The 26,750-nt window shown below is 48.3% G+C and overlaps 1 protein-coding gene and 1 pseudogene across 1 annotated transcript in view; one reads left to right on the top strand and one right to left on the bottom strand.

Moving 5' to 3' along the window:
- The window catches only part of LOC135920496 (arylsulfatase B-like), a 363,609-nt gene extending 350,178 nt beyond the window's left edge, over window positions 1-13,431 (bottom strand). The window contains exon 1 of the mRNA XM_070529005.1: window positions 13,349-13,431. The gene's annotated coding sequence lies outside the window, so the exon portion shown is untranslated. The remainder of the gene's footprint in view (window positions 1-13,348) is intronic.
- A 10,549-nt stretch (window positions 13,432-23,980) lies between these two features.
- On the top strand, window positions 23,981-26,383 carry LOC135915111 (putative nuclease HARBI1; annotated as a pseudogene).
- The last annotated feature ends 367 nt before the right edge of the window (window positions 26,384-26,750 follow it).

Below are 26,750 nucleotides of genomic sequence, written 5' to 3'. Positions count from 1 at the left end.
CTCCTGCAGGGCAATGAGTGCCGGCATGTCTCCTAGGGAATGCAGGTAGAGCTGGAGCTGTGACCGTTTTTTCAAAGCTCTGAAACCCCTGCAGTTCCATTGGATAATCTGGAATTTTTCAAGGTTTTTATCATTCCTATTTGATCTGCTAGCCATCTTGTTCTATTTATTTACGGGCGAGTGGACTAGCTCTGGCCGGGAGCCAGCGCAACCCCAGCGAGGGGATGCAACGACCCACCAGCTGCAGAGCCTGAACCATGTTCCTCCGCTGCCTGGCGGGAGGCTGTCTTACGTTTGAGGTGAGGGGATTCGCAGCTAGCGGCGTTCTTAATTTTGGTGCTGACCCAGGGCTGCACGGCTTTAAGGACCGAGTCAGTGACCTCGGCCATAAGGTCGGGAAGTGCTTGCGTTAGAGCTGCCTTGAACATGTCCTGGAAGGACTCGCGGACTGCTCACATGATTTGATTCGGGAGGGCCGCCCCTTGCTCCTCCAGTTGCTCGGTCTGGCGCTGCAGTGCCTCTTGGCCGGCGACGCGACCAGCAGATCCAACTACCGTGTCCCCGCACTGCCGGGAGACGCTAGTGAGGCAAGTTGTTACGGATGATCCGTCATCCTCGTCATCTGGCTCAGCTTTTTGCATTGGTTCGGATGACCCCGCCTGTTTGGCCTCTAATTCTTGAATTTTGCGCACTAGAATTTGGTTTTGGCGCCTGAGCTCTTCTACCTGCTGCTGTAGGGCGGTTTCGGTAGGGAAGGGACGGGTAGGGGGCCCGGAGACTGCCCTATTCCAACTGCTCACCTGTGGTTGGACGGGTGCCAAGGGCGGGAAGTCCCTGGCGTTGAGGACCGGGGGCACCACCTGGGTCGAGGACCTGACAGGTTTCGATGTGCCGGGTTTGGCCTTGGTTTCCTGATTGACTGGCGCTTTCTTGGCCTTGGGCGGAGGAGCCTGCTTGAGCCCCGTCTTTGTCTTCGGTTTGGATCCGGATGGGGAGCTCGGTTTGATGGCTCTCCGGAACCGCCTGGCACAGCCAAGAGCTCCGGTAGGGTGGCCGCCTCCGCAGATGAGACACCTCGGAACACAGTCATGTTCTGCTGGGCCGTCAGGAGTGGCATCAGGAATCTGGACTCCGCAGCGTTTGCAGCGTCCCGGCTGCGGTCGCGGGCACGTATCGGCCCGATGGCCCACTGTGCCACAGCGGTGGCTTGCTGGCACTGTTTTCTTGTACAGGCGAACAGGGAGCCGTTCGTAGCTGTACAACACCGTCCGCGGCACCTTGGTCCCCGCGAAGGTGATCACTGCAACCGGGGTTCCCCCTAGCTTGCGCACAGACACCACATTTTGTTCCACACTGAGTTTTCGTTTAACGCTTTCAGAGGTTTCGTCTGGCGAAACAGTCACGACGCCTCGACAGAACGCTCCGGAGAGTTTAGCGTGTCCCCGGAACGGTAGCTCGCGTTCCCCTATCGGCGTCGACAGGTTTCAGTGCACATAGAAGGACGTTTTGGTCCCAAACAGGCCACACCTCAAGTCCAGCATTTGCGTCGTCCCCGAGGATGCTGCGGACTGCATCGCCGGCTCGTCCAGGACCAAAAGTTGCCTTGAGGTCGACCGTGTTTCTTGGTTTCAGCACCACGACGATGTCATCTTTTGCGATGCGCGGCGTGTTCTGCGGCCGCCACCGGAGTTGCTTGGAGCTCGTCGAGGCTGCGTTCAGCGCACTCCCGCCCTGCGTATGCGCAGAGCTAGCCGGCGCCTGTTGCTGGGTGGCACCAGCACCAGCGTCCCTCGATGCCGCCGCTGCGTTCTTCTTTCCGCGCCAGACGCGGACCATATCTTGGAGGTAATCGTCCTCGGTTGGTAGAGGATCCTCGCCTTGAGTCGTATCCTCGGATTGATGGGTATCCATTGTTACGATCTGCAAGGACTGCGGGTCGTATCCGGTGACTTGATTTAGAGCCGCCAGAGCCGAGGGATCCCCAACCGGGGCCATCGCAGGCCCCGGAGCCGTTAGGCTTAGCACCATCGCGGCGTGACGAAGGCTTCAAATGGCCGAAAAGTGGTCAAAATTGGCCCCTCTTTAACAAACGTGGTGTAGACGGGTGCCGCTGAGGTTCCTGGAGACGATGATACCAGGCTTGCAGGGGTAAAAGTTGGGGTATCGCAATTGATTGCGATCTGTCACGGAGCCGACGCGGTATGCGACCGCTCCCGTCACCGACCCTTGCCGGCGTCCAAGCTCGGTGTGCCGACCACTTCTGAGTTCCGTGGTGTGGACGGAGATCGCTGACCTCCACCAGAACGTTGCGTGTGGAAAGACACAGACAGAAGAGACTATTTACAGGCTATTTACACAGGAGCCAGGCAGCCAGGCTGACACTCGCTCGCGCCAAGTGGACCGACCAACTTCGTCGTTGTTCTCGCGGCGGCTCGTTTCTTGAGCATCGCTTGAGCGTATCGTAATATTATTGTGTGTCCTGCGCCGATACAACAAGCCCGCTTCGCGATGTGCTGAGCCTGCTCGACTGCGTTTTTCAAATGTGAGCAATAAAGTTGCTGTAGGAGCACTGGATGAGTAATTGCGAAGTCGCGCACATGTGGAAAGAAGAAAACGTCGCGTTTATTTATATTTATCTGTGCGCGCTTGTTGCTCAAAGCATCTGCGAAAAGTTCAATTAAGGTATTGAGCGATGCTGTAGCTACTTCGAGAAAGAAAGATGCAGCGCGTAGGCACTGTAGGAAGCTTACTCTTGGTGTGATCGCACGCTGTTTGCTGCCTTGGAAAACGGTTTCTGTTTGCTGCCCTGGAAAAGGCTATGAAAAGATTTACTCTCTGTAAATAATTGCGAGATAAAACATTACGATAAAATACATAAAAATATAGGAGATACTTAAGTCTTGTGTTCAGGACATATTCAATATTGACACGTGTACTTATCTTTATCGGGCAACCACGTTTCGCCGCTTAACAACTGTAATCGCAGAGCGAGGGACGCGCCTGCATGTATCCGACGTTTCTGGAAAGTTATCGACGCTTCTATCCGCGTGTCTGTTGTCGCCGAACCTTGTGTTATCAGATTTCATCGCGTGACACGAATGGTGTAGAACTTTGTGGAAGACACGCGGGTCCCATCAGTTAATCTAGAACATTCGATGACTGATCTATAAAAGCCGACGCGCTTGACCCGCTGATCAGATTTTCGACGATCGCCGAGCGTGTTCGCCGCTATCGTTGCGCTATAAGTGTAGCCTGTTTTGTGGGCACAGGTTCGCCCAATAAAAGTTAGTTTTCTTGTTCACAGTATTGCTACTGTCTTATTCAACGTCACCACCACGTGACAATATGAAGCAATTTGAAATGCTTAGATTTCTATGCTGATATGCCTACAGACAAACCTGATGCTCTGTGTACTTGCGAGTTGCAGCACGCCGAAATAACACTTGAGACTTTATTTTATATTGTGCAGGTACTTCGCCCTGCTGAGCTTCCTTTCCTAAGCGTGGATAGGCGGAAGAAGCTTTCCAAGTCCTTGATTTTTAGGAAACCGTGCCTCAACACAGACGAAAGAGAAGGTTGCATTGTGGCCTATGCACCTTGGCTTGCGGACAGCTCTCCTTGCACTACTCAGCGCCTAGGCTGCGATGGTGGCGGGTTTTTCCCCAGCGCCGCCTGGGCAGAGTCTGAGGTCTATAGCCGCGTTTACATGAATGCGATTGTCGCATCGCATCGCGTTTCTCGCGAATCACATTCATGTAAACAGCGGTAATCCTCTAGGAAGGCGCATCGCTATAATGCGCCAGGCGAGGGTAGATTCACGGGTGCGAGTCGACTCTCGCGGAGCATGTAAACGCAGGATCGTCGCATTAGGAATGACGGGAAAAAATTAGCCACCGACATGGCGGCCGTCCCGGCTGCCCGTTTCGAGTTGAATTTGGCGTTGCTTATGTAAAATGCACTTCGTTCGCAGCCAATGATTGTGTTAACGGCTTTCGCTTAGTCTCAGGCCACTTGGACGACAGAGTATTATGGATAACCTTGTGGTGTTTTCGAGATCGCTTCTCGTTTCGAACGAGTCAAAGCCTAAAACGAAAGAAAAGTTTGAGATGTCAGTGCTACCTATCGCTAGAGTTGGGAAATAGCCGCAACGACAGCATATGGCCTCTGTGATCCGAAGATCTCGATGGCCAACTAAACCTGAAAAACGTGCGCTGCTCAGCGTACGCTACACTGTACCGTATGGCTTACGCTATAAATTGCGTACGCTGAACTAAAGCTGTCTATTTCTCAGCACTCAGCCACCAACGTGCACTCGGCCCACTACCGGAAACCCGTTACACCGTCAGTCGGCTGCACTTCCCTTATACAACACCATGTGGTTCTAAGTTCTCGCGAGAGTTCTCGCGCTACGTTCTCGCGAGGTAGTTTCAGGTATCTGTACAGGAAAAACATTGACTCACAGTGGAGGAAAAGAGCTAGGATGCTTACCAGCAAGTATGCGGCCTGTAGGGTGGACAACACAGCAACACTGAAGGTCAAGCGGATAGTCAGAGAGGCTGAAATAATCTCATGGGTGGCGGCAATGGAAAAGAAACCTGCCATGAGTAACTACTTAAGAGGAAAAAACGAAATCAGGAAAGAAACCATTTATGATAACTCAAAGGGAAGCTCATTACTTTTCGAAGCAAGATCGGGATCCCTTAGAACACGCACCTATCAAGCAAAACATAAGAAAGAAGAAGAAGCATGTGCTTGCTGCGGTAAAGCTAGGGAAAGTGTGGAGCATGTTTTCTTAGAATGTGAAGACGTCTACCCAGCGGTCGATTTAGGCACCCCTGGCCTCCTTGAAGACCTTGGGTTCAGCGGGAGCAGTGGTAAAGCAAACATGTCTGCAATAGGGATTAGTAAGTGGCGATTGGAGGATTGGTGGAAGAAAAGTAGGGAAACGACATAAGACGGACACGTACAAAAGCACACTTCGTGATAGGGGATCAGTAAATTTGGGCGTGGTAGTTAATAGTGTTCTTTTTTTCTTTTTCATTGTTTAACCTAGGTAGGAAGTAAGGCAGTATAATAACAAGAGCTTGGTGGCGCAACCCACCACCCCGTTTCAAAGGGGACGCTTATAAAATCAATCCATCCAGTTAATGCTCTACATGCATAGAGTTTCTCACTACATTACCTAGAGGGAAATCTGGTGCTGCTGCGCTGTGGTATGCATGGGAATGCCGGTATATTGTGGATTTGGATTTGGATTTGGATTTGGATTGGCATCGTTCTTGTAGAGACAGGACACCTTGAAGACGCGCTTGGCAAGTACCGTTCCGTCTGTCACAATGACTCATTTTCTACTAGAGCAGCACGTGAAAAGCTGTTTTAGCTTTATTATTACGCGAAAACATGTTTTGTTTAAATATGAGAACTTGTTATTGTGTGTACGACTACATGTTACGTAAAAAGCATCAGCGGGCCGCTAAAGTTGGAGAACAGACGACAAGGTTCGCGCTCGCTTTGCAAGAGTTCGTCGTCTGTTCTTGCTTTTCTTCGCTTGGTCATGCATCGTGGGTTAGTAAAGATGTAATATGCGTGAATGGAAACATTTTATGAAGATTTTACTTTGAGAACGCGTTATTTGCGTAGCCATATCCACGTTTTAGACGAAGCCTCTTACAACACCAGCCAACACGAGCCTCTCAGACACATATACCGTCATTCCCATGACGGCATGGTGGCCCCTTAAGAAACTCCCATAGACGGTGGCGCCAGATTACCCTCTAGGTGTTATAGTCAGAAACTCTATGCCTACATGTAAACGGCGTCGCATCGCCTTTCCGAAATGCGCTTCGAAATGCGATGCGCCACTGTCGCATTCATGTAAACGGGGCTTATACTGGCGTTTCTGCGAGAAAACTACGCGTTCTCTTTATGAACGAGCACACGCGCAAAACATCGTCTATGTTCGTTTTACGGAACCTATTGTGTGCACGAAGAGAATACGAAGAATGATAAGTAGGCAGCATAACGCTACCCTACTACAGTCTCCCGCTTACTTTTTTTGAAGTTGCATGGTCGCTCATGTCAGCGCGATTCAGAGTAATGCAACGCTGCTTACATGCACTAAATCTGCCTGTTTTGATATGTTCGGACATTATTTGATGTCAACGATGAGCGGCTAGTATTATGTCCCAAGCGAACGACGAGTGGTTGCTGCACCAGCCGATGAATGTAAACAAATGTACCCTTAGGTGTTTTGGACTGTCAGCGGCGTTCTTGCGAGATACAAATGCGATAAGTCGTACTCCACATCTTACAGTGAGCATACGAAGCGTTTCCCTGAGAAGGGGTAAAACACTCAAAATAGCAAGCAGCACGTATAAAATCAGTGATTTGGCCTACCCTTGGTCTTCATGTTGCAGCACAATATGTAGCGCATGGGCGCTGGCTCTCGTGATGGTGGGTCGATTGCACACGGCGATTCGTGGCTACTGAATTCCTCACAATCATACCTATCAATATTTCTGAGATCCGAAGAGCTGGTGCAGCGCAAATTGTCACCCGAAGATACGGCGTGGTCATGATTCAGCCGAGCGTCTGCTCTTCACGGCCAGCGGCTGCGACCGGCATCCCTTGCACTCCTTCCCCGGTGTAGACACTCGTGACGTCACATGAAGAGGTTCACTCGTCTGCTTAGTCAGGTTTTTAAAGCGAAAGCTTTACTTGCCACAAACTTGCGATCTCGCCGTGGCGGTGCTCCGAGGAGGCACATGACGTCACAACGTGCGCCTCGCCGTGGATATTTTTCTCTCTTTCACTCTCTAGTAACTACTGCGCATGCGCCACTAGTAGCACCGAGCCACAGCTGTTCTGCAGCTGCGCAGAGCCGCGCCTGTCAGCCGCCGCCGTTTCGTATGACGTCACACAGCGTGCCTCGTCGTTGCGCTCACCTCCGCTTGCTTCGCCAGGTGCGTCGCATGCCTGATAACATGTCGGAGGATTGAAAAGGAGAGCTCGCGTGTGCCGCAACCACAGTTGAGGTGGCAGTATGGGCGGCGACAATTCTGATAAGCAGGAGGAGGCCTAGAATCGACATCGGAACGAAATGACGAGGAAACGAATCGCCCAGGAAACAGACGAACAGTGCGCCGAAGGGCTGGCTAAATGCCGCAACATAGCTAGACACCCAGACTAATCTGGACTTGCAATCAAGATTAACCAAGGCTAAACATGGTATGCCTTAGCTTTCGCTACGTATTTCTTGGCATTGCCGAGCTAAGCCACTGCCAATTTTGTATCGTTGTTGCGCTTTTTCGCCTATTTAAAATTGTTTTTGAATTTGCGAAACAATTCTACTATCAGACACGTGGCCGGGGGGTTTTGGGAACCTAAATATTCTATTATCTTGTCATGGTCAAAAACTCACCGGAGTTGCACTTTAACGCGATGCATTCAATAAACCGCGGGAATGAAAAATAGGTTACACACGATAGCCGAAGTTCAGTGTATAAAGTTTGGTATTTTGAAAAAACAAAATAAATGACACTAATCTTGTAGATGTCCGCCTTTAGAACAAATGTCTTTGGGGATTTTCACCAGTGCAAAAGAAAGCAATGTTATATGACATCGCAACTCCTGTGTCTTAGGAACCATCGGCTGAAGGTTAGAATTTGTGAAGTTATATTTCATCATATTCAATTGCTAAATCTTCCCTAGTAAAGTAATAGGTACTATCCAACAATAAAGAATAACCAACAAGCTTTTTCCAGTTGTCTCAATGGTGTATAAGATAACGGCTGCATGCACCAAGCAGTGATGATCACATCACGGCCGGTTGTCAATGTGACCTATTATTCCCTGTGTATCTTAGCATCCGGCTCCGTAAGAAGTGCTTCACTATTCCACGAATTTCAGTTTAATTCTTAAAAGTTTATCTCTTAAATAAATTTAAGCCTACTGTAAGACGAGACGTAAAGAAAGAGGCGATGGTTGTGTGGGGTATGAGAGCAAGCGATGTGGCAGCATTTTTGTTTTATGAAGGAAGACTGCACAGACGTTTAGGAAGGCATTGGGTTAAGGGGCACTACGGTTACATAGACGCAAAACAAGCGTTATTCAAAACAACAATAAAGGCATGAACGTAACAAAAAGTTTGTATCATGTTTTTGAAGTTGCTGGAAAAGAAAGGCAGGTCGCTGCATGCGAGCAGATAAAGATTACTTTGTATATTTACTGGAAGGAGCAAATTATGCCGCGTGTTTCTGCGAAGGCTCTCTCATGTTATTAAATGTATAGGATTCGAGAGATCATAAGTTTATGACCAAGTTTTATAGCACCGAGAGACATGGTAATTTGAGTCAATGTTGCCAAAATAAAATGATTACTAATTTTGCTACCATTAACAAATTTATTAGGCATAGAAATGAAGTAAGCTGGTTCGTGAACATTAATTCTTCTTGAGCAATGCAAGGCAGAAACTATCGTTGACGAAAAGAACTCCGCCCAGGGAAGGAAACGCAAATGAACATGGAGGAGGGCAAACGTAGGATTTATTGTGAGCCAACTTCACGTAAGCGAACTGGAAGCAAACCGATACATTGCAACAGCGTGAACACACCGTTTCAAAAGTACGCAATAGAGATGAATTCGTACAATCACATTTTAAATTCTTATGCGCGTGCTCACCTGCCTCGTGAACCCGATTTCGGCGTCAGTGAAAATGCCCAATGGCCAGCTCGCGCACTGGTTTTTTTCTTCTTCTCTCTGTGACGTCTCGAGGATTTCTATTGCTATTTTTTTCTATTATGTACCGATTACTTTTGTGGGATAAAAACTGCTCTTAGATTTTTTTCAATTACGGCGTTTCACATTCCAAAACCACTTTCTCAATATGAGGCATGCCGTAGTGGAGGAATCCGGAAATTTTGCCCAAATGGGGTTCTTTAACGTGCACCTAAATCTAAGTACACGGGTGTTTTCGCATTTCGCCCCCATCGAAATGCGGCCGCCATGGCCGGGATTCGATCCCGCGACCTCGTGCTCAGCTTCCCAACTTCATAGCCACTGAGACACCACGGTGGGTTGCTCTTAGGTTTAGGTGCACGTGAATGAATCCCAGGTGGAAAATTTAATTCGGAACCCCATAATACGGAATGGTCCATATTGAGACCTTCGGTTTCGCAAGCAAACTCCAGAATTTGTTCTCATCAAAATTGTTGCGGTCCTGGTTAATGTTCCTTTCGCTCCCACTAGCATCTGCTGCAGTTTGCGGAAAATGAGTATTAGGCTCTGTGTCTTACATCAGTTTAGAAAGCAAAAAATGTTACGGGCAGAATATATATAGTAGCACAGACTGGCAGGATGGCACAGCTGTGCAGCCAAGGCCAAGGTCAGCGCGAGCCCAGCGTCAGCCAAAACCAATGTCACAGTCATTCTCAACGTGGAAAGCACCCATCACAATATCTGCTCATAATCTTATCAATGTCTCACCTAATGTTGTCTCACGCTGTGGAAACATTCACTCGGCAAAACAGTCAACTAGAGCAGCAATTGATTTTGCGCAAATTTAGAGTCCGTGTTTGTAGAAACTGAAGCGCTCAACGCGGGATTTCAAGCTTGTAACAAAATCACCTGCGACGCCGTTCTTCAGGTGCGTGTACGGTAGATGCGGATGGTACTTGCGCGGCAAATCGCAATGTCCATTCGGCTGACTAAAGGCTGTCAATTTAAAGCGGTCAATAGCTTTTTAATTATTCACTATAGATCAAATGCTGCGAGTGCAAAATTTAAGCGGCGCAATGTAGTGACGTCATGTTTGCTTAGCAGAAATCGTAAGGTTATCACCACTTTTGAGATATCTGGCCTCGAAGTTTGCTATGGACTACAGGGCGTTCAATTTACCATTTTCGCAAAAGTGTGCTCAACAAGCCGAGGATGATCACAACACGAAAGCCAAAGCAAGTTTAGCCTATTTTGTAGGAGTATACCTAAATAATGGCGCTAGTCCTGGTATTTCTGCGGAGTAGAAGTGACTTGACTGGTCGGCTTGATTTTCTCATTTAGAATACGTGCTCTATTAACGCGGATAATTCAAAAGGAAAACAAATATATTTTTATTTCACTGCCATGCCGCACGCAACGTCCGCCTTTTCAGGTCCCTCAACAGGTGGAATCACGCTCTGCACGCCAGGCAAATAGAAAATATTTATCTAAATAAAAAATACAGACATATGGTATTTAGCACGCTCGTACCAGCTCATTCTGTAAAAGGGCTCTGTGATACACGAAAAAAGAACGTGAAATATTTCACGCTAAGTTGCAGCAAGCTCTTCTGTTGTGTACCAGCGTGCTGGCTTGGCAGGCCGGGCACCTTTTCTCCGGATTCTGGACTCCGACAGCAAGCTGCTCAATGTTTTAATTGTCTCAGAGAAACTATTAGTATACGAGGACTGTTAGAAAACTATCCGACCTTTTTTTTTGCGAACACCTGATGGATATAAAACCACCACGCTTGCATCAGCCGACCTTGAACTTTCGTGCGCATGCGCGAATTTTTTCCCGCCTGCCAATAGCGTCAGTCACTGGAACCCAGCGCTTGAGTGACGTAGTGCGCAGTGCTCTCGTCGGTTTTTTTATTGAAAGGAAAATGGCGGAGCGACTGGAGCAGCGCTACTGCATCAAATTTGGTCAGAAACTAGGCGACAGCCAAGTGGAAAGCATTGGGAAGATTCCGACAGCTTTCGGTGACGATGCTATGAGCAGCACACTGATTAAGGAGTGGTACAACGGGCTTAAAGACGGCCGCACATCGGTGGAGAGCGAGCCACACTTCGGTCGGCCATCAACATGCCGAAATGACCAGGTCATTGCCGAAGTGAACGCTGTGGTGATGCGGGACCGTCGTGTCACTATCCGAGAAATTGCGGAAGAGGTGGGCGTCAGCCCTTTTCTGCGCATTCCATTATGATCTAAGATTTGGCCATGAAGAGAGTAGCAGTGAAATTCGAGCTGAAGCTGCTCACGGTGGAGCAAAAGCAACTTCGTGTTGAAGTCTCGCAGAAAATGCTGGATTCTACAAACAGTGACCCCGAGTTCATGAACATCATAATAACTGGTGACGAGTCTTTGGTGTACGGGTCAACCAGTAAACGAAATCCCAGTCGTCACAGTGGAACCATTCCACGTCACCAAGTCCAAAGAAGGCCCTCCAAGTGTGGAGAACGTCAAAGTGATGCTGACTGCTTTCTTTGACTTCCACGGTGTGGTACACCACGACTACGCACCACAGGGTCGAACAATCATCAAAGAGTGCAACAGGGATGTCCTCCGTCCCCTACGTGATGCTGCGCGGCGCAAGAGACTGGAGTTGTCGTCAAGAGGAAATTGGCGCATCCATCACGACAATGCCCCTGCACATTCCTCGCACTTGATTCAGACTTCTTTGGCGAAAAACCAGACTCCTGTAGTTCAACAGGCTTCTTACTCTCCTGATATGCCCCCCTGCGACTTCTGGTTGTTTCGCTAAATCAACAGGCCATTGAAAGGAGCGAGATTTCAGACAAGAAAGGACATTATGGCTGCAACGACAGCTGAGCTGAGCTGATCCAGCTGAAAATGCTTCCAAAATGGCAGCACCACTGGGAGAAGTGTGTAGAGTCCCAAGGAGACTCCATTGAGGGTGATTAGGTTTCCAACGCTCCAGTTATGCCAGTTTTCTTTCTTCGGCCAAAGGTCGGATATTTTTCTAACAGACCTCTTATGACCATCAGATTCAAGATTCACAGACGGGTAGCCGGCAAACAGTGCACATGAAATTTCACGGAAAATCGTAAAGAATGTATATTCTCGTTAGAAGCATGCATGGACGTGAATAGGGCTACCTGCTAGAGTGGCCTTACCATAGTTTTGATAACTGATACCGTCGTGACTGAAGAACACAGTTCAGTTGCTAAAGGGTATGTTTAGCTAAGTTTTTTTTAGGCCTGCTTGGAACTTCTACAGTTGTGTTTGGCGACGGTGTTGCGCGTAGAGATTGGATCAGTACTGAGAGCGTCCAAGGCCTGTTACCTGCGCACAGATACGAAGCTAGGGCAAAACAAAAAACCAAGGATTATTGCTCAGCTTCATTTATCTCTTACAACGCCAATGAGCATAGGTCACGTGCATCCTGTCCTTTGACCCATGCGCAAGATAGACAAGCCCAATTTCGAGGCTCCCGGCATGGTCACAGACTTGCAGCACTGTCTCCAACGCGGCCTATTCAGTAGACTTTCGTGTTCTCATTTTTTTTTTCGTGCTATGATATTTTTTAGCGAGCGCACGAAGGTGTGCACCTGGTGTCGCGAGGACAGCAGCCACTGCTACAGGTGAGCGAGAACGACCTTCCTTTCGTGATTCTGCTGGGTCCTCTGATAATTGTTTGGATGTTGCTAGTTGCCCTAATCCGAAAATGTGTTATCATGAATTTTTTTTTCGAACATTTGAGACCCGCAAGAGAACAGTGGACAGTCATCTGCTATTCGGAAGCGAGCTTCAGTTTCTGCGTTTTGACGACTACTTTTTCTACAGACACAGATGCAGGAGAGATGCCAGCAATAATACAGGTCTTATTTACAATGGCTCTACAGCACACAGCGGACATTTGCTACGATGAGCCGGGCAGAGTTTGATGCTTTGCCCAACATTTGTCGACTGTTCCAGTAAGAGGCAGTTCCCAAAACGCACAATGAATCTTTTGTAGCCACGTCCCTACGAGGTACAACGTTCTGCTGTAGACAATTGAAGTAGAAATATTTTATAATATTCAGCATATTTTGGTCCTATTATTCCCTCATCAGCCCAACGTCGCAGACGTTTCTTGCACATTTCAGTAATATTTGTTTTTGAACATTTGTATTACAAGTTACATTCCTAAATGTCTGTTTCCAAGTTGTGTATTTGGAAAGCACATTGTTTTAGCTTTCCGTTAATATGTAACATGTTATTCTAACCCTGTTTATGTATTGAAGAAAACATCCTTATTAAACTTTTCAAAAAGGAACGTTTTTTCATGGCACGGACAAGAAAGCGCTAACATGCGATCAAGAAACCATTAAAATAGCACACACGGACCTGGGTGCCCCTTTCACATGCCTTCTTTTTCTGCGATGTCGCACGTATACTTCGATTCTTGCAATCACCAGTAATGTATTAACCTCGCATTACTCCATGTGTTCTTAAATACTAGTTTTACTACGGTTGAAGATCCGTCATTTCGCGAAATATAAGGGGGTTAAGATAGAGATTCAAGTATCAATTAGGCATAGTATATGTTATTCGACATAATTAAAACGCGATATTTTCGCATGCCACTCACCCGGAAACGAATCTCGTAGTAATGAAGTGGTGTTTTCGTTTGTAGCAGCGATGAGGCGGAACCAACCAGGATACAACAACCGATCTTCTTCTTCTGTCCGTGCCTGCTTGCCACGCGACGAACTGATGGCGGCAGTGCGCTTCAGCGTGAAATAAATTATTCTTCTTTACACTATTTCGCAATATAGGGGGGTTAAGATGGAGATTCAAGTTTAAATTAGGCATAGTACACGTTGTTCGACATATTTAAAATGCGATATTTCCGCATGCCACTCACCCCGAAACGAATCTTGTAGTAATGAACTGGTGTTTTCTTTTGTAGCAGCAATGAGCCGGCATCAACTAGAATACAACAAGCGATCTAGTTGAAATTCCAAGAGCTATGCGCGAGCAATTATACATACCCCCATTGCCTCGCAGCATGCACCCCCAACACCACACGGGGAGGCGTAAAGCCAGGGCACAACACACGAACAAAAGTTACTCCAACGACAAGGAGGCGGTCTTCACCGACGCAGCCCGTTATCGAGACAGGAAAAATTTCGTGGCGGCAGTTACTAGCCACCGAGGCAACCACCTCATGAGCGTCACCGTGAACACGGCACATGCCGAAGCGGCAGAGGAAGTGGCCATAGCACTGGCCCTCACACAAACGAAAGCTACATACCTGATCTTCGATTCGCAAACGGTAACTCGCAATTTTGCAAATGGGCGCATCTCGCAAGAAGCGTATCACATGCTCTAACGACATCCCATACACCAGTGACATCCCATACACCAGGGAGACGCCGACTTCGATAACCGAAGACATTTGCTATGGATCCCGGCACACACTGGATTGAGCACCCCCAGCGAAGCGGCTCACCGCGTTGCTCGAGGCCTAACTCACCGAGCATCATCGGAGGATGAGCTCCCGCAGAGTACTGCAAACATCTGGGCGTGGGAGGATCGTATGACCAGGTTACATGACATCACGACACATTACCAGTTACAAAGACGCGTATACCCATTCCCTCACACTAGGTTAGACAGGACACAAGCAGTACCCTTCAGATAATTACAAACGGATCCTTACAGAAACCCCAGACTCATGCACGCCATGTATCCAGACATGTACACTACAAACAGATGCACATCGTGTGGCGAGGTTGTCCCACTTAATCACATGTTATGCGAGTGTCGGGACTTAACAAACAAGTCGGGCAGCGCCGACCCCTCCGTCTCTTCCACCGCCAGCCTCCGCTCGCGCTGGAAGATCGCACTGCTCAGCTCGAACTTGACAGCACAACTCTGGGCCATCCAGCGAGCCGAGGAAGCCGCTTCGAGATTTGGTCTCGGAACCGCGTCCATGGTGGGTGCCCAGAACAACTAAAATGTCGCCGGTCTCGAATCTTGTTGATTTGAAAGTAAAACTTTAAGCTCCTCTTACCACTGTGCCCCAGTCCTAACGACAAGATTTGGCGTGGATGCGGACGAAACAATCCGTCGCCTGACCATCGATGCGAGCCGCGGCGTCGACTGTGCGGCAAGGGACACTTCACGGGAGACCACAGGTGCAAGACGAGATGCAAGACCATGTACATAGTCAAGCGCCGCCAAGTAGAGCGAAAAAGACAAAAAGAGGAAGAAGCGGCCACAAGGTACGGCAGCGGTTGCAAAAGCAGCAGCGACGGTAATGGAAATTACCCTGAGATAGACCGTCATTCGGTCACCGAGAACCGAAGAGGACGTTCGACTAGCCGTGGCGGGAAGCGTGGCGCGGGAAAATCCCGATCCCCATCGCGCTCTCGCAACCGGGCACAGAGGCCGAGAAGCACGTCGATGGCGCGTGGTGGTGCCGTTCCGCGCATCGCAGCTGTGGGCCACATCAATCAACAAAGTCAACATCAGCCGTGGCAGCAGCAACAAGGTCACAGGAGCACTGGGCAGCAGTTGAGCTGGACGGCCGCCCTGGCGGGCCCGCCGTCGGCGGCGGCGGTGGGAACGAGCTCGAGCGAGCGATAAAGCGAGTGCTACGACATCACCTAGAACCATTAGAATCGATGATTGCCGTGCTTAAGAGCGAAAATGCGCTCCTTAAGAGGAAGATTTCAAATTGAAAGGCGAGGCTTCACAACCGCAGTCACCACATCAACGTCAAACGACGACGCAACCGTCCTCGATGCCTTGATCATCGACTCCATCACGGCCTGAGCCGGCCGGGATGGACACAGATGAGGAGGGCAGCTCGGTGGAGACGGCGCATGAACGGGATAATCGTTGAGTTACCACGAAAAGGATCGCACTAGATCCCGCAAGATCCGACACCAAACAGCGATGCGGCCGTTGCGAGAAGTTAGAGAAACGTGTAGACAGCATCGGGAGGAGCCTCGAGGAACGCTTTGCAAAACAGACGGCACATATGAACGAAATGTTTAATAACACGGTAGCTAAGCTCTCTGAGCAAATAACACAAATGTTCGCCGCGCACTTGGCGCACATAGACGACACAGAAGCGAGGCGGCCGCCAGCTGCGGGTAGACCAATAAGAACGATGAGCAAGCCGTACCATAGACAGCAGCATCACAATCAGCCGCCGCAAAGCACGCTCACAGACCTAGAGACGCAACCGCAGCGGCAACAAAGTCGCCTCGATGGTGACGGGTTAAACTAAACACAGACATCATCATGGCTACACATGCAACGAACAACACTAACACTGGGAAACAACAACAATACACAATCTGGCAGTGGAACTGCCGGGGCTACAGGAGGAAGCGGGCTAATCTTCAGCAATTCATACGCAGCCGCGAGACAGAACCGGACGTGATTCTTTTACAGGAGACAAACCATCCGGTCAAACTAGCTGGCTACAAAGCCATAGACGCGACCGCGACAGGCAGCAGACAAAGAAGGAAACGGGCTACACCCCACGTGGCAGGTGGCGCGGGGCCGGGGGCGGTGGTGGCACGCCAGCCATCGCCTCGGCCGCCACGCCCGTTGCCGGTCGGCGCCGTGCTCGTTCGGCGTAACGTCACTGTGGCGCAGCGCGAGCTTCCCTGCGTAAAGATACCTCACGTGTTCGTGGAAATACTTCCTAAGAGTGGCCGCGGACTCTTCGTCCTTAACGTGTACAGTAAACCCCCGCTGCAGCACCACTTCGGGGACCTGCTCCGGGGCGCCCGCGTGGCTTTGGCGGCGCGCCTCTACTTGTTGCGGGCGACTTTAATGCGCCCCACGGAGTCTGGGGCTACGCCCGAGAAACACCCAAAGGCGAACACCTATGGGAAGACTCGCAAGACCAAAGGCTTGAACTGATCGCGAATCCCACCGATCCTACACGCAGAGGGAACAGCGTGAGTGTCGACACGCTACCAAACATCGCGTTCGTTTCGAATGTAACCACAGTGCACTGCCAAAATACACAAGAAGATTTAGGGAATGACCACATGCTGATCGAGATGACGATAGGCACGGGCCCGAGCGGTCGTGGGACAAACCCTGTAAGCAAAGGCCGTAAACTCAAACTTGTGAAGTGGGAGGTGTTCCGTAAGAAACGAGAAGAAGCGGGGCGAAGCGACGCGCCGATTACGGACATAGACGAGTGGACTGAGACGCTCAGTAGGGATGTAGACGCGGCAACGAGTGAAGTTCCGCTCGAGGCGTACCTCGAAATAATTGACAGCAGGCTGCTACAGATGTGAGAAGCAAAGCGAGCAATGTTAAAGAGCAGGGTCACGTACTCACTCCCGTACGAGGGAACAAGCCGAGACTCTCGTCAGGAAGGCATTCAAGATGGTGTTGCATCTGCCCAGGAACACGTCGAAAGACAAGCTACTCAAGCTAGGTATCCACAACACATCTGAAGAGCTCAAGGAGGCACAACTGGGTGCGCAGCTGTACAGGCTCCAGCAGTCAACCACCGGCAGGGCGCTGCTTAAAAGCTTAGGCTATAAAACACAGAAGCAACGAAGGATAGGATGGCTAACATACCAGACTCTTTTCGCCAGACACTGAAAGCCAGCCTCCTACCGAGGAATATGGACCCGAATCTGCATGTGGCCAGAATACATGCGCGAGCAGAATAAGTAGAACACCTGGCCGCTAAAAACAACGTAACAACGTAGTATACACGGATGCAGCCCTATACCCGTGGGACCACAACACCAAAGAACATACAGTTACGGCAGTTACCGTGGATCGCATGGGAGAGCTGATAAGCAGCGCAGCCCTAAGGACCTTCACGGTAACAGAGGGGGAAGAAGCAGCTGTGGCTCTAGCAGCGGCGAAGGGTTACCGTAGAAACAGTTCCTTGATAATACTTACAGACTCCAAAGAAGCATGCAGAAATTGCACGGCAGGTAGAATGAACAAAGGGGCGCTGTGAATCCTCCTCGAGGCAGGGCTTTCGAACGAAAAGATACTGCATACGATTTTCTGGGTGCCGGGTCACCAGAATAAAGGGTAACCAGAGGGCCGACAGTCTAGCTCGCGAGCTCACACACCGAGTGGGACAGTCAGTGGACCCGGATAGCGCTATGACGGTGGAACCAACGTACGCAGAAATACTGAACCATCACAGAGGCAAAAGAATAATATATCCACCACCCCACCCATTTTTAACACAACACGAAGCAGTGTGCTGGCGAAGGCTCTAGACAGGAACATTCTCCAATCTACTCAACCTACATAAAATGTTTCCCATTCAATACAAGGACACATGCCCATGGTGCGGGACCACTCCAACACTATATCATATCACATGGGAGTGCAGAAATTGCTGCTCTTTCCACAAAAAAAAAAGCCCAGTGCGGAGCAGTGGGAGGGCCTGCTCACCAGCGGCGTGCTCACAGTCCAAAAAGGATAGGTGCAACACGCTCTGAAAGTAGCCAGACCCAGAGGTGCTCTGGAATAGGGGCGCCGACCACTCAAGACGACGGAGACTTCAGTAAAACATGAGCACCTCTGTTTGCCGCTAAAAGCTGTAAATAAAACAATAAAGTTTTTCCTTCCTTCCTTCTAAAGAGATGGACATGCCAAAGACATAACAAGGCGTTGCGCAAACGCATAGCACAGTTGACAAAGACATCGAATAACACGCACTCCAGGTATCCAGGGCACAGCGGGAAGACATGTGCAACAGCCTCGAGAGGCAGATGGCCGGGGCGAGCGCTTGGCGCCTCTTCTGACACCTATTAGATCGGGAAGAGACTAGGGCCGCTCCAGGCCACAAGACTCGTAGACTAGTAAAATATTACAAAGGTGATAACTTCCTGGACGCAATACGTGACCGTTATTTAAGAAGGCAGAAAGCATCCAGCACGCCGATTGCGCAGGCGTCGCAAACGAGAAACTGGACGCGGAATTCAGCCAAGCAGAAATTCGGATAGTCCTGTTCGAACTAAACACCCGAATCGGCGGTCTGCCCGGACCGCGTTACCAACGAGACTTTCCGTAACCTAGACGACGAGTAAATCTCCCGCCTCGCGACCTACGTCAACGAGTGCTGGCGAGGGGGCTCCCTTCCCGAAGCGTTGAAACCGGCCCGCGTTATCATGATTCCAAAACCCGGCAAGCAAGTTAGTCTCGATAACCTAACCCCCGTATTCACAAACGCTCCTTGGCTCGACCCTCCACTTGAAACGCTCCTTGAGGCTCGTTTTTCATTTCACAAATTGCTCTTGAATTGAAACCCTCCTCAAGTGAAGGAAATCCCGAGCGCCTTCCTCGAGAATCTCAAGGTAGCATCGAGGCAACCTTGGGCAGCTCCTTCACTCGAGTGTTATGGCGGAGTACGCTTCGTTTGTCGATTATGTTCTCCGCGTCGACGAGCTATTCGGCGGCGTCATGGACGACAGCGATACTGCAGACGTACCGCGACAGAGGCTGACCCCGTATTCTTAAAAACGCCTTCACTTGGAGCTCCTTCTCGACTCAGCCAAGTCGAGGCGACGGGGCTTCCTTCACTCAAGGCTCTGTTGCGTTTCATGAACACTACTTCACCTTTCCTCCGCCAAGGAACGGCTTGAAAATGCGCCCTCGATTCAAGTGAAGTGTATCGACCGAGAAAAGCGTCTGATATCGAGACTATTGTTCAATGTGCTTATTAAAAGTCCCATTATTTAAGACAAATATGTGTTTCAGTTCATTCGTCTTCCTAATCAAACAACTGCACGGCGCAATGTACAACTTTTGCTCGGCAGCGCTGCCACTGTGAGCGTTCGACTGATAGAGCAAGCGGGAGCTGTGTTTGAGGTCTGACAACAATCGCATCCCAACAGCTGAGAGAATGGCGCATGGCTGAGAACACTGAGAACCAAGATAATTTGCGCGGGCATTTGTCCGCTGCTCTTTCTTTCCTAGTGTTTCATTGGTGACTGACGTTGCGTTTGATAATCGCGGCTATGATGGGTGATTTTGTCCTTGTGCGTATGGTGACCGAGCCTGAATGACTTCTGAGGCCACAGATGGAACGGCCGACGAGCAGCTTTGTTTACCTTCAAGACCGAGTGGTACTGTGAGTTTGTTGAAAGCAGCAACAGGACAGAAAATATGGGTGAGTGAGCCATTCTTTCATGGAAGCACAGTATGTCAATGCGGTTTTCTTGAGGTTGCCGCTGCGCTGTCGATAACCCGTTTCCGATATACCCAAGCATGATTGACTCCAGTTGCTCATGCTGCGGGCATTAATTAGTACCTGAAACATATTCGAGGCAGCATAAGCTTGTCCAAAACATATATTATTATTATTTGTTTTTTTTTTGCTAATGAGAAATTGTGGAAGATTCGGCACGGCAATCTGTTGTTGGTTTCGCTTTCTTAAACGATAATGTAGAAGGTACGGATCGGCGCCTGCATCCAACGATCATTCCAGTATCGCGTATGAAATCTTTCGGTAGAGGAGAAGCAGTTATAGTATACATGTGGCAGAATGCGTATATGGTTGAGTGCGTAACTCCGGCAGGTAGAAAAAAAAACAAGCGTCTTTTGAGTCCTGTACTTTGTTTTAGAAGCCGTGGTGGTCAGTCGGCTTGCTCAACTTGTAGCACATATGGTCAACGAGCCAGCACTGGTGCCTGCATTTCCTGTGCTTCCTCACTTCACATATACGCTACGCAATGTTTTAATCTTCCGAAAATTCACTTGTCAATACTTCATCGCCGCCATTTGTTTTTTCGTCCTAACTCTTTCAGTGTGCTACGTGCTAGCAGCTGATGCACGTTCCATAAACTGGGCTTTCATGTTCACGCAAAGCCGACATATTTTTAGTTGTGCTACGTTTTTTCATTTCCGTTGCTTAGGTATACTGAATTTACTGAGCGCGTGAGCGCCCTGTCTACATTAAGGTTTTGGCATTGTGGTGCAGGATGTGGCCCTTGGAAGGACCAGCTGATGAAAAAATCAACGCCTGTGCTGCACAGTAAAGCTTCTGGCAGACCTGAAAGCATCGATAGATATGGTGCCTGCCTGTTGGAATTGCACCAGCTCGCTTCCCTGAAAGAAGCTAGGTGCTGAAGAAGAACTTGACTAGCCTACCCGGTAATTAGTATGTGCTTATTTTCGTAAACTTTGTAAAAATATTCATGTTACGGTATTTAGAACTGGTATTTAGAACTACAAACATGAAACAGCCATGTCAATGAAATCAAATTAATTTTTTATTCCCCTTCATCTGTCATATAATTTTTGTTTTAAATCGCATGAATATGATGGGCGAAGTCATCAGCTGCCCGTGGTGCTTTGCAGCTGCGACAGGATCTCTTTGCTGCGCACAATTTGTGAAGCAACACTTTCGTAGTATTTGTAGCCAGCACTTCAGTATTTTGTGGCATGCTGAAGCTACTTTAGCATGAGGAAGTGTAGATTGAAAATATGCCATAGTTTTGATGCTTGATCTGAGCTTTTCTGAAATAACGGTAGTAATGCGCTCTATACAGTATTTTTCAGCATTGTCATTGTGACAGTCTGCAACTCCATTTGGCCTTTTTTGGGAACCCACAAGACACGGTGCTACCCTGGGTGTTGTACCTCGGTCAATTGCTGAAGTTCTGCAAGCCCCATTGAAGCCAACTGTCATGCGCATCCAATGGAAGAAACTCATTGTTCGGGCCGTCATAATTTATCTTAAGCTGAAGCTAGAAGCAGGGTAGAAACAGCATATATTCTACAAGAATTTACGACTGCATGCCGTCGGGTGGCTACACCCGACAGACTACTGTCTTGAACAGAGATGGTGTTTTATTCTAGAATATATTTGTCCGCAGTACTACTCCTTCTGTTTATATCCTTGAAAGCAAACAAGCGAAGACACCAAAGACTACAGAGGAGAAATTACTTCTGCTTACTAAATGAATTAAATAAATGACCAATTAATGGCAATGAAAGTGGTTGAGAAAACTTGCCATAGGCGTGCGATGCTCTAACCAATGGAGCTACCGCGGCACCGTTTTCCCATCCACTTTGTTGTGTATTCATATTTTAATACTAGAACTAACTACTACTACTACTACTAGAACTACATCATTTCCCACCTGCGGCAAGTTGTTCTTTCATCCACTTTCATTGCCATTAATTTATCATTTCTTTAATTCAATTAGTAAGTACAAGTAATTTTCCTTATGTTGTCTTTGGTGACTGCTTGTTGGCTTCTCATGATATGATTATTAAAAATCGCGCCCCTCGGTCAGCCCCCTTTCTTCTCCTTCATTACTGCTTCTGTTTGTAGGATCAGAGTTTACGCTGTATTGCATACTATCAAAGTACAAAAAGGCGAGAATAATGTTAATTTATTGTTTTAGAAAAAAAAATTGGCACTTGAATTGACCAGAAATTATTAACGGGTGCCTGCTGACCTAATAAGTATGACTGAAGAAAGGCCATCTGGGTGAAAAATACAATGACTTCAGCTACAATGTGTCTATGAAGGCAAATACATGCGGTCAAACTGATTTTAGTGGTGACGTTTGAGCTGGTAGGATATGACAAATATGATAGATGTCTTAAGCAGAATATTTCGACGGCTATTATAGTGCAGCAGGACATTAACTGGACCTCTCCTCCTCTTGCACACCAATGCAAGCGCAGCACACACAACATAGTTGGAAAGGCAGTTGCTCTTCGTGCTTGTGTTGGCAACCTGGTTCCTGCATAGGAGAAGCGGTTCATAATAAACATACAAAGATGTTAAAAACGGTCCATGAAACTAGCTTAGGTACTGCATTCGTTTTCATTAGTTTACATTTCGGAATAATACATTAGTTTAAGAAGTTTGTGTTCTAGAGCGCGATTTTTTTACAATAATTAGCTCATACTGTTTTTATTTATTTTTATTTGCAAAGAAACATTTTTCAGCTGGTCTACCGCTTGCTCAGCAAGACCGACAACAGCGATCCAGCACTTACATAATGGACCCTATAGAGAGCTGGGATGTTCGCAATAAAGGTGTGCGAGATATACCTGCTACCGCTTGCTAGCACTGTCTGTATTAGGTGCTGTCACTACATTGCTACACCTTTATTTATCGGAATAAAAAATAATGTGATGCACAAAACTCTACTCTGTTGTTTTGTTATTTTGTCTCTTTTATTCGAACAAAACATTACATTAACCTGTGTATACGTGCAGGTAAAATTCTGAATGCCCTTTCATGGTTGGGGACTTCTTCGTTGAGCTTGGATCTTCATAGGGATGACAAGCTAATTAAACTGAATGGTTTGAAGCAAGGATTACGTAATTATTGCTTATGACTGTAAATTGCACCAACTGCACACGGTCCACGCGAAATTACAGTCCATTTCTTATTTTGCTTAGCGCAACTAGCCACATCAAATTAAAGAAAATTGCAAAAGTTAAAGTGAACGCACCTGCTCGTTTACAAAGATGCTCGCTTTGCTGCGGTGTGCTTCGCCGTCCTTGGATTAGCGTAGTCAGTGACGATCTGCCCGAGTACAAACAGCGCCGACGGGGCGACGGCCGGCGCTCGCGCAAGCGACACACGCACACAGGCAACACACCCACTGATGACAGGAATCTTCGTAGCTGTTTTCTTTTTGCAAGTTCGAAGTCCGCCGCAGTTATGTATCACGCCGTGCTTGAACTGATGCGGCTTTCTATGATGAACCGCAAGAAACACGTGAATGCACTGATGCCGATAGTAGGTTCGGAGCACTGGCACGAAGAATACCAGTGTGCAGGTCATCAACTGGCTCATGCACGGAGTAAGACGACAACCACTGCACTAGCTCGCAGTCTTCTTGACAGGACGGCCGATCTGTCTCGGCGCTGCAGTGGAATAATTCCGGTGCCGAAGCGCTCGAGAGGACTGCAACGGTCCCTAAAACGAAGCCCTTGAAAATGCGCAGCACGGTTAACCCAAGATAAGCTACGGAGGCAACTGGCGTCCATTGGAAAATGCTGACGAGGCGAGCGACAGATCGCAAGGCAGCCATGTTTACGCACTAACTTCACTCGAGGAGCGCTTCAAGGTAGCTGCGAGGCTACCTTGAGATTCTCGAGTGAAGCGCTCGAGCTTTCCTTCACTCAAGGCGCGTTTCAAGTGGAGGGTGATTTGTGAAACGAAAAACCGCCCTCAAGGGGCATTTCGAGTGGAGGGTCAAGTCGAGGTGCGTTTGTGAATACGGGGGTGAGGGACCGCCTGAATCACATGGATCACTTCACCAACAGCGAATTTATCGCACGATCAGTTCACGAAGTGCACAGTGAAGAAGCTGCTTGACTGCCTGCCACTTGAACAGAACGCCAGCAACCGTGGCCACCCTCTGCCACCAATGCTTCAAGTTCTTCTCGCTTTACGCTTTTATGGAGCGGGCACATTTCAAGTTGTGACAAGTGACCCAGTGAACGCGTCGCAACCGACAGTGAGCCGCGTCGTCAAACGTGTTTCACGACTAATTGCTGTGCATTTGTTTCCAGTCGTCGTCAAGTTTCCTAGCACAGATAGCGAGCTCCGTGCGACGATGGTGGATTTCCACCGCATTGCCAAGTTTCCTGAGGTGGCGGGGTGCATAGACTGCCCCCACATCCGCATCAAGGCAGCGGGTGGGCCGAGTGGCGAAGTTTACCATAATCGGAAGGGTTACTTCTCCATTAGTGTACAGGTAAATAGCTACCTCTTTTCTTTTCTCTATACTAGTGCAGCATTATTTCTTAAAGAGACAGTCATGTGTTAATGTCTACGAGTTTCAATAAACAGTATACCAGCTAACTGGATCAGTCATGGTAGAAATCAATTAACTCCATTCCGATCCTTTTCCTGCTCCAGATAATGACATAGCGCATTTCGTGGCAATGCGCGGTGATATGGCCGAGTACATGAAGACTGGCGTAGCAATAGTGCTAGACGTTTTTATTTTAGAAGACTATCGTACATTTAGGGGCTCTTCTTGTCTTTGAATTTCTTCAAATCACCAAAAGGGAAGTATGGCCTTGCAATTCTAAAAAGCAGTGATTGATCCTGCTCAGAAAAAGACTATCGTGTATGTATGAATTGCGTGGCTTACATTCACTTCAGCTGAAAAAAAATAACAATTGATTCTTCTTGTTTTCATTAGATCGTTGCAGGGCCGCAGCTGCAATTTTACGACGTCGGGTCTAGCTGACCCGGATCTGTGCATGACAGCCGAATCTTCGACAGCAGCCGTGCACGTGTTCTCTATGAGACAAAACGAGTGCCTGCACTTTTACTTGGCGATGCTGGCTATGCATGCATGCCCTTCCTCATGACCCCACTAACTTCCTCCGGACGACCGAACAGCCCCGAGAGCAAGTGAGTACCGCTGTATAAACCAAAAAGCACAGTAATACTTATGTAATTACGTACAGTTTCATGCGTTTGAAGGTTTAATTAGAGTAAGCGGGATAGATATGTTAGTAGTAATGACGTAATTTTGCAAAATATACCTTTGTATTATTACCTTCATGTATTTGATGCAACCTGTTCTTGCTGCACTGAATACAAGACGCAATACAATTAACATATTAGCTGCAACAGCTTTGACGACTAACCTGCTTATGAAACCAAGGTATAAAATGCGTCTCAAGGTAGTTAACATAAGTGTAAACTAACATTGTCTGTTTTGCACAGGTATCAAGCGGCTCACATCCGCACCCGCAACACTGTAGAGAGAGCTTTCGGTGTGTGGAAGCGTCGCTTCCCGTGTTTGGACATGGGGCTTCAGCACTTGACGGAGCGTTCTGCGGTCATTACGACAATTTGTACTGCCCTGCATAACCTGGCAGTCCTGAGGCAGGACCCGGAACCTCCAGCTGTGGTGATTCCACAACACTTGAGGCGGCAGCAGCCTGATGTGGTGAGGCAAACTGACACACTGCATGGATAACAATGTCGAATGAGGCTTATTGCTCGATAATTCAACTAAAACATTATAAAAGTGAATTTGCACCTACGTTCATCCACATTTCAAAATGAGTACACCTTGGAAACTCCATTTATGTGCAAGTTAAGACAAGGAATGCCATCAAAGTGCAAGCACACTTTACTGCTCAGGACACTCCTGTAGTACTTCCTTCATATGTGTATTTTGATGCTTTTTTCGTGCATTGTGTATATTATTGCTTATTCGCAGCAGTAGTTTCAACCATTAACCATAGCTGCAGCTGTATTCTTACACATTAAAGCATAGACGTGTGTGAAAATAGAATGAAACATTTCGTTTTTTGCCTGCTGGCTTTATGCAAGTTGCTGCTTCTTGGCCTCTAATTCAAGAAACAGCATCTGGCGCTCCACGTCATCTCGCCACTTTTGCTGCTCCAGCTGCTGTTGCGGCAATTGCACTTCGATTTGGTGCAGTTCCTGCTTCCGTTGCTCGTCCATCCTGTGACGTTCTCGCTGCTCGAGGACCTGCTGCCGACGCAAGTGCATCTCTACAAAGTGCAGTTCTGCTTTGGGCTCCTCATCTTTCTGAAGCGCCTTGAGTCAGGCAGCTCCTTCAGGTGCGAGCACCCGCTCTATCACAGCTGTGCGGCCTCGTGCTGGTCTCAGTTGCTGAGGTGCGTCAATAAAAGCTGCGGCGTCTGAAGCTTCCAATCGAGCAGCTGTTGGCACTGCATGTGGCGTCGTCTCAGTCGTTGATAGCATATCCAGCTTTTCTGGACACGTACCAACTAGCGCCCCAAGCGGGCCCGGCACGAAGCTAGCGCGTTTTCAATGGAACGAGCGGGTTTTTCGCGAATAACAAAAGCTGCAGGCCGATTATTGAAAAACGCAGGTGACAAACGTGTTCTGGAAGACAGTCCACACGAGCCAAATGCAGTGATCACTCTATGGCACGTAAAAATTTTGTTCCCACAGCAGTTAAAGTTTTAGCAATGGAAGCCTATGGAAACGACGAAAATTTGTGCTTGATTTTTGAGGCAAGAATGATGACTGTAATAAAACTATCCAG

The sequence above is a fragment of the Dermacentor albipictus genome, unplaced genomic scaffold (assembly GCF_038994185.2).
Source record: "Dermacentor albipictus isolate Rhodes 1998 colony unplaced genomic scaffold, USDA_Dalb.pri_finalv2 scaffold_16, whole genome shotgun sequence".
NCBI lineage: Eukaryota > Metazoa > Arthropoda > Arachnida > Ixodida > Ixodidae > Dermacentor > Dermacentor albipictus.
This window is presented reverse-complemented; position numbering and strand designations above follow the sequence as displayed.